An 8,024-nucleotide genomic window follows, 5' to 3' on the forward strand; every position below is an offset into this window, starting at 1 on the left:
ATGGGAGTACACACTATCCTAAAGCGTCTGCCCTTTACCCCCTGCAGGCAATGGATTTCAGAATCCAGTCAGGAATGGCATCAGCCTGGTCATGGCAGCCTTTGCAGACACAATGAGGCTCCAAGAGCAAGAGCTGCTCAGGGAGAACTCTGCATAACAGGAACCTGCCCCAGAGGAGCAGAGGACAGCTGGTGAGGATGGGAAGCTGGCGGTCCAACAGGCCGAGGTGTCCTTCGAGGAACTGCCAGATTGAGTGTGTTGCCGACAACTGCCACTGAGGAGGGACACCATGCATCATCTGTGCCAGATGAAAGGGCAGCACGGTGGCGCAGTGGTTAGCATTGCTGCCTCATGGCGCCGAGGCCCCAGGTTCAATCCCAGCTCTGGGTCACTGTCCATGTGGAGTTTGCACATTCTCCCCGTGTTTGCGTGGGTTTCGCCCCCACAGCCCAAAGATGTGCAGGGTAGGCGGATTGGCCACACTAAATTGCCCCTTAATTGGAAAAAATGAATTGGGTACTCTAAATTTTTTAAAAATCAAAAACAAATATGTGCCAGATGATGGAGCGTGGATATGGGGAAGGACACCCGCTCCCGGTGACCATCAAGGTGACAGTTGCCCTGAAGCTTTATGCCAGGGGGTCCTTTCAGGTGCTGGTGGGGACCTTCCTGGGATCTCGCAGACGTCCATTCACAGATGCATCTGCACTGTCATGGATGCCCTATGTCCCTGGGTGGCAGAATACATCAACTTCAGTTTAGGCTGAGCCACCAGGTTGCCTGGGCAACGGGATACGTCGCCATCGCAGGCATGCCCAAGGTCCGGGTGTGATAGATGGGATACATGTCCCATATGAGAACCGACGCATGAGTCAATAGGAAGAGCTTCCACTCGATGAATATGCAGTTGGTGTGTGACCACCAGCTGCACATTGTGCACATCTGTGCCCGGTATCCAGGCAGCGTTCACAATGCTTTCGTCTTGGCACACTTGTCAGTGCCTGACACCTTCGAGGCGCAACCTCGGGTGAGGGGTTGGCTCTTCGGTGACCCGGTTAATCCACTGTGGTTGTGGCTGATGATGCCGATCCGGATGCCCCAGACAAACGTGGAGAACAGTGATAATAATGCAAATGCAGCAACCAGGAGCGCCATCGAGCGTTGCATCGGTATCCTCAAGATGCGGTTCAGGTGCCTGGACCACACTGGTGGGGCCCTCCAGTACAGGCTCAGGGGGGTCTCCCACTTTGTGGTGGCCTGCAGTGTCCTCCACAACATTGCACAGCAGAGGGGCAACATGTTGGAGGAGGTGGAGGAATGGCAGACCTCGTCAAATGAAGGGGTTACTGAGCAGGGTCAGACTGGGCAGGAAATGGGGCCCAGGCAGGCACAGGAGGCTGCACGGTGCTTGTGGCAGGGCCCCCATGCATTTAATAACCTGATCGCCTCCAGGCACGCCAACTATGGGGCCTGGCCACTGGCAGCTCAACCATCCATCCCATCTCCACATACCCATCCTCCTCAGCCTCCCCCCGCCCCCCCACCCCCCCCCCCCCCCCAACCCCGCCTCTCCTGTGCCTCCTAGCCATTAAGTGTCATGGGTCCAAAATGATAATGGCAAAAATAAAGAAAGGGGAAATAAGGGAGGAAGGAACTTACATACTTCCCTCCCGAAAAGAAATGAAACATCAGGGCACGGCCATTTCATTATGATGTATGCAAGGTATAATTCACAAGCACACATCAATCCATCCATCCCCATTAGACACATTCCCTTCCCAGTTTCTACATTGGTAACTAGTCAGCCCTTAAATGCGTAACAAAGCATCTGCAATCACATTAACCTTTCCGGGAATGTGTACAATTTTAACATTGAGCTGTTGTAATAAACTCCAACAGAATACGGGCAGCACGGTAGCATTGTGGATAGCACAATTGCTTCACAGCTCCAGGGTCCCAGGTTCGATTCCGGCTTGGGTCACTGTCTGTGCGGAGTCTGCACATCCTCCCCGTGTCTGCGTGGGTTTCCTCCGGGTGCTCCGGTTTCCTCCCACAGTCCAAAGATAAGCAGGATGGGTGGATTGGCCATGATAAATTGCCCTTAGTGTCCAAAATTGCCCTTAGTGTTGGGTGGGGTTACTGGGTTATGGGGATAGGGTGGAGGTGTTTACCTTGGGTAGGGTGCTCTTTCCAAGAGCCGGTGCAGACTCGATGGGCCGACTGGCCTCCTTCTGCACTGTAAATTCTATGAAATAATCTTGCATTCTGGGCTTTACAATTCTCTATAAGCGCCAGGGGTTTATGCTCTGCATAAATTAAGCTTTGTTTATTGTCATGCTGGACACATACTTCAAAGTGCTGAAGGGCCAGTAGCACTGCCCCTATCCCCAGGTCACTGGCATCTGTGGCCATTTTAATCATCTGAAAATGTTCAGGGCAGCCAGCACCAGTTCACGCACGAACATGGCCATCAGTCTCCCAAACTCAGTGTTTTCGCTTGTTTCTGCAACATATACAACATGCACTGTATATAAGTCTCTAACTGAGCCAATCACCATGCTTTTAGTCAAGACAGATGTGACTTTATTGGTTCAGTATTTCTTATGTCTACATCATCATTAGTTAACCAAGTCCTCCCTATTTCCCTGCAACTCTGTCTATATTATTTCAGTATCTTTATTAGATCTTCTCTCTGTTCTTCTGCTGACGGGAGTTCCCTCTAATATCATCAAGCAACCTTTGTCAGGTTTCTGCCCAAATTGGAGAGGGTCCCCTGAATGAGTTCCTTCTGCACCTCTGCCTCTTTCTGTCTCTCATGTAATGAAGCCAGTCTTATCAGATCAGCCAATGTTTATCCAAATTTCAAAGATCTTCTGCAGCCAGACTACGAGCAGTATTGTCAAGGCTGAGGGAAATACTTAATTCATTTTGAATCAATAAATACTCTTCAACCCCTCCAGCTTTACAATCTCTCTTTTCGTTCACATGGTTACTTTCAGCGGCAAGTAAAGCTGATGGTTCAATCTTCGCAGAGTTGGTTGGCTAAATATGCACCATTCTTTGTTTTACGGCTTTTAACTCTTCAAAATCTTCATAATCACAGCTTTTATCTCTACTTAGTAATACGGATTTATACAATTTGTGCCTTCCAGATTTCAACTTTCCTTCTTTACTTTCAGATATACCAAGGTGAAGCCTAGGATTGTCCACGGTGGGTGTGACAAATTGAATAGACATTGTTCCTTTCAATGGTGTTGGCCTGCAACTACTTTTCACATCATTATCAGGATCAGAGGACAGCGCTGTATTGGTTCCATGAACCTCCTGTTTTTCGTTAACCGATATGGTTGCAGAATCACTGCATGGTTCTTCATCTACCTTCCTCCTCATTTCAACTACTTTTTTCATCTCCTTTGCTATTTGCTTCCTTTACATTGATAAGGCACTGTGGGCCTTTAATAGGATGTGGATTAATCAGCCATTTGGTTGGTGTCACTTCACAGTCATTGCTGTCCTCATCCTGAATAGCTGATGCCATGCAAGTATGTGTATTTCCCTTCAAATCAGGCATGCCCTGTGAAATATTTTCACCTGAAGTGAATGGCAATGGGTTTACTGCAAGGGGCTGTAACAAATGACTTCTCGAAAAGGTCAATTCATTTCCTTCTTCTGATTTGCTGTCTTCTTTCCTAGCTTTGGAACAATTATTTGTCATCTGTTCAAGATCGGTTAGTGACAAGTCTATTCAGCAGTCGTTGTTAAATAATTTCTTCACCATCAGAACCGATTTTAAAATTTCATCTGAATTTTCATCGCTGTTATTATTATTAGGTTCAAACTCATCCTTCTTAGGATCACCTTTAGTCTTGGAGTTTTCAGAATGAAATGAAATGAAAATCGCTTATTGTCACAAGTAGGCTTCAAATGAAGTTACTGTGAAAAGCCCCTAGTCGCCACATTCCGGCGCCTGTTCGGGGAGGCTGGGACGGGAATTGAACCGTACTGCTGGCCTGCCTTGGTCTGCTTTAAAAGCCAGCTCTTCAGCCCTGTGCTAAACCAGCCCCAGAATCTGGTACTCCACTAGATTTTATCTTTGATTCCTCACAGAGGTTTGTCAATCTCGTAGAGATAATTTCATCAGTATCAGCAGAATAACATTCGCTACCATTGTCATTTGATGCGTGATTAATGTAATTCAACATTTCTTTCTTTGAGTCATTTAATGCCCATTAAGTTCCCTCATTCCCATGTCCCCTGACATTGGCATCTCCTGTGCTATCAGCAGTACTTCCCTCCAACACTTTCTAATCATGGCTGAAGCTACAACCTTCACTCCTGCCAACTCATTCTGCAAAAGTAAGTCGACTCTGTCTATTGGGAATTTCTTAACCACTCTGACAACTATTAGACCTGACACTAAATCACACTCCAATTTTACTTTGTACAATGGAACTGGTATATAACCCCCACCTATCAAATTCACTAATACCTTAGCTTTCATTGAGCTCTCTGGAGGAAAACCAAATACTTCTCCAGTAAGAGAGTTTGAGTACAAACCATGTCCCTTAAGATAGTTATAGGTTTGGCTACATCAGTTGATGAAAATAGGATGATCATCCCCTTAGATAAAAACCCTGCATATCTCTCCTCTACCTCGTTCATCACAACTGAACCTACAACAGTGTTTGCCTCAGGTCTCCTAAGTCCAGTTAAAGCAACAGTCTGCCCTGTAGTATTCTCCACTTTTGTTCCTTTTTCAAAATCCTGCTTATGAACTCCAACAAGTCCCATGGGCCTTCTTTGTAATTTCCAACATGCTGAATAAACGTGTTCCACCTTTTTACAATGGTAACATAGATAGATAAACATAGAATTTACAGTGCAGAAGGAGGCCATTCGGCCCATCGAGACTGCACCGGCTCTTGGAAAGAGCACCCTACCCAAGACCAACACCTCCACCCAATCCCCATAACCCAGTAACCCCACCCAACACTAAGGGCAATTTTGAACACTAAGGGCAATTTATCATAGCCAATCCACCTAACCTGCACACCTTTGGACTGTGGGAAGAAACCGGAGCACCCGGAGGAAACCCACGCACACACGGGGAGGATGTGCAGACTCCGCACAGACAGTGACCCAAGCCGGAATCGAACCTGGGACCCTGGAGCTGTGAAGCAATTGTACTATCCACAATGCTACCGTGCTGCCCCTAACATCTAGGTCTTCAAGTCTCACCTTCACCCTCGGTACCTTCCTTCCTGGCCTGAGGACGAGATCTCGGAGCTATCCATTCTTTACCTTGGCTACCTGCCTTCCTTTCATTCTCCTGCTTCCTATCCTTTTCAAAATTATGGGGATGATAGACAAAGGTTTAAATTTATGGATGAGCTCATAATCATCTAGCAGTTGTCACTCTTTGGTCTTCAACTTCTTACTATAGAAGCTGGAGAATTCCTAAATTCCTCTAAAAGAATGACCTCTCTCAGAGCCTCATACCTATCGATCAAAATTGTTCTGCTTAACCCTTTCGAATTTGCCATATGTCTGTCCGGCTGTCTCCTTAAGATCTGAAACTTTTGCCCATATGCTTTGGGAGCCAATTTATATGCATCCAGATAGTCTTCTTTACCTCGTCATTATTCTTGGACACCCCATCTGACAAGGAAGCATAAACGTCCTTTGTCCACCCCGTCAATTTACTTTGCATGGGGAATGTCAATTTTTCTTTTGGCCACTCCATTTCGGTTGCTGTTTTCTCAAAAGCTTAAAAAAGGTTTCTACCTCCTTCTCTTCGAATTGTATAAGATTAAACATATCACCACTGGGTTCTGTTCTAAGACTAAGCTCCCCTCTAGTTCCTGACAGATCCTTTTTAATTTCCAGTGCCTTAAGCTGGAACCCTCTCACTTTGACTTTTTCCTCTCTCTCTAATTTCCAACCTTCTCATTTCAATCTCCATTTCTTTTCCTTTTTTCTGCATCTCATTTTCTTTTTCTATTCTCATCCTCGACCTGCAACCACATTCTCTCCAGCTCAATTTCTCCGCCAGAAAATGTCCTTGATGTGGGCTCTCCTGTGTTTCTAGTATCTCTTTCAAATTTAAATGCTGAGCAATGACTTCAGTTATCTCTAACTTCTTAGCTTTAGCTGGTACCTCTATTTTTAATTCACCTGCCAACTTGAGTAGCTTGTCTTTTCGAAACCCTTTTAAATAAACCTCTTTCAGAGAGCCAGTGCAGACTCGATGGGCCATATGGCCTCCTTCTGCACTGTTTTCTCAGTGTGCTGGATGATATTCATCCTGAAATCGACATCCTAAAAACTTATCTGGACCTTATCACATTGCTGTTTGTGGGAGCTCGCTGTGAGTAAAATGGTTGTCATATGTTGCAACAGTGACAACACTGCTAAAGTATTTCATTGAGATCAGGGGCGAAATTCTCCGGAAACGGCGCGATGTGCGCCGACTGGCGCCCAAAACGACGCAAATCAGACGGGCATCTCGCCGCCCCAAAGGTGCGGAATGCTCCGCATCTTTGGGGGCCGAGCCCCAACCTTGACGAATTTCCGCCCCGCCAGCTGGCGGAAAAGGCCTTTGGTGCCCCGCCAGCTGGCACGGAAATGACATCTCCGGGCGGCGCATGCGCGGGAGCGTCAGCGGCCGCTGACGGCATTCCCGTGCATGCGCAGTGGAGGGAGTCTCTTCCGCCTCCGCCATGGTGGAGACCGTGGCGGAGGCGGAAGGGAAAGAGTGCCCCCACGGCACAGGCCCGCCCGTGGGTTAGTGTATCCCGATCGCGGGCCAGGCCACCGTGGGGGCACCCCCCGGGGCCAGATCGCCCTGCGCCCCCTCCCCCCAGGACCCCGGAGCCCGCCCGCGCCGCCTTGTCCCGCTGGTAAGGTAGGTGGTTTAATCTACGCCGGCGGGACAGGCATTTTAGCGGCGGGACTTCGGCCCATTTGGGCCGGAGAATCGCGGGGGGGCCCGCCAACCGGTGCGGCGCGATTCCCGCCCCCGCCGAATATCCGGTGCCGGAGAATTCGGCAACCGGCGGGGGCGGGATTCACGCCGGCCCCCGGCGATTCTCCGACCCCCCAATCTCGCCCCAGGTGTTTTTTGACATCCTGAGGTTGTGACAGGCCCAAAAATGTGGACTTAAGCATGGGAAAAATTATAAATTATAAAATGTAAAAAAAAAGATATATTGCAATATTTAAAAGATTTTATTCATTTTTAAAAGCATAGTTTTGAATAAGGTATATTTTTATAGCAACTTATCGTGTCTCTCAGAAACATTACATACAATGAACAGTAATGGCAATTATTATTCATGAACAGGGCAATATATTTGAAAATGACTGACATTAATGGACTTGTGTTAAAGATTTTCTTTTGACACCACTGTCAATATTTATAACTTTTAAAGCAACTTTTGACATACTCTTGAACAGGATTTTATCATTGTCTGACACATGTTTGGCTGGTGTAAAGGTAATGGGCGGGATTTTCTGATCCTGAGGCTAAGTGTTGACGCCGTCATAAACGCCGTCGCGTTTCCCGACAGCGTCAACATGCCCTCAAGGTCAGCAATTCTGGCCCCTACAGGCACTGGAGCGACCCACGCCGCTCCAGCTGCCGATCCCCGGCGTCAAACGGGTGCTGCGTGTCTGCGCATGTGCAGTGGGACCGGCGCGATTTCTGCGCATGCGCTGCGTCTCCCATTTCCGCGCTGGCCCTGCGCAACATGGCGTAGGGCTAAAGGGGCCGGCGTGGAACAAAGGAGGCCCCCAACCCGAGAGGCCGGCCCGCCGATCGTGGGCCAGGCAACAGCAGAGGCCCCCCTCCACGGGGTCGGACTCCCCCTTCCCCCCACAGGCTGCCCCCAGATCCTTCCACGCCGAAGTGCCGCCGGGTACGACCAGGTTAGAACGGCGCCAGTGGGACTCGGGTTTTTTGGTATGGCCGCTTGGCACATCCTGGGCAGAGAATTGCTGGGGGGGGGACCCCGTAGAGCAGCTCC

At 48.5% G+C, this 8,024-nt stretch overlaps 1 pseudogene; it reads right to left on the reverse strand.

Moving 5' to 3' along the window:
- Positions 1-2,728: 2,728 nt before the first annotated feature.
- On the reverse strand, positions 2,729-6,007 carry LOC140398744 (uncharacterized; annotated as a pseudogene).
- Positions 6,008-8,024: the final 2,017 nt, after the last annotated feature.

Source organism: Scyliorhinus torazame, chromosome 21 (assembly GCF_047496885.1).
Source record: "Scyliorhinus torazame isolate Kashiwa2021f chromosome 21, sScyTor2.1, whole genome shotgun sequence".
NCBI lineage: Eukaryota > Metazoa > Chordata > Chondrichthyes > Carcharhiniformes > Scyliorhinidae > Scyliorhinus > Scyliorhinus torazame.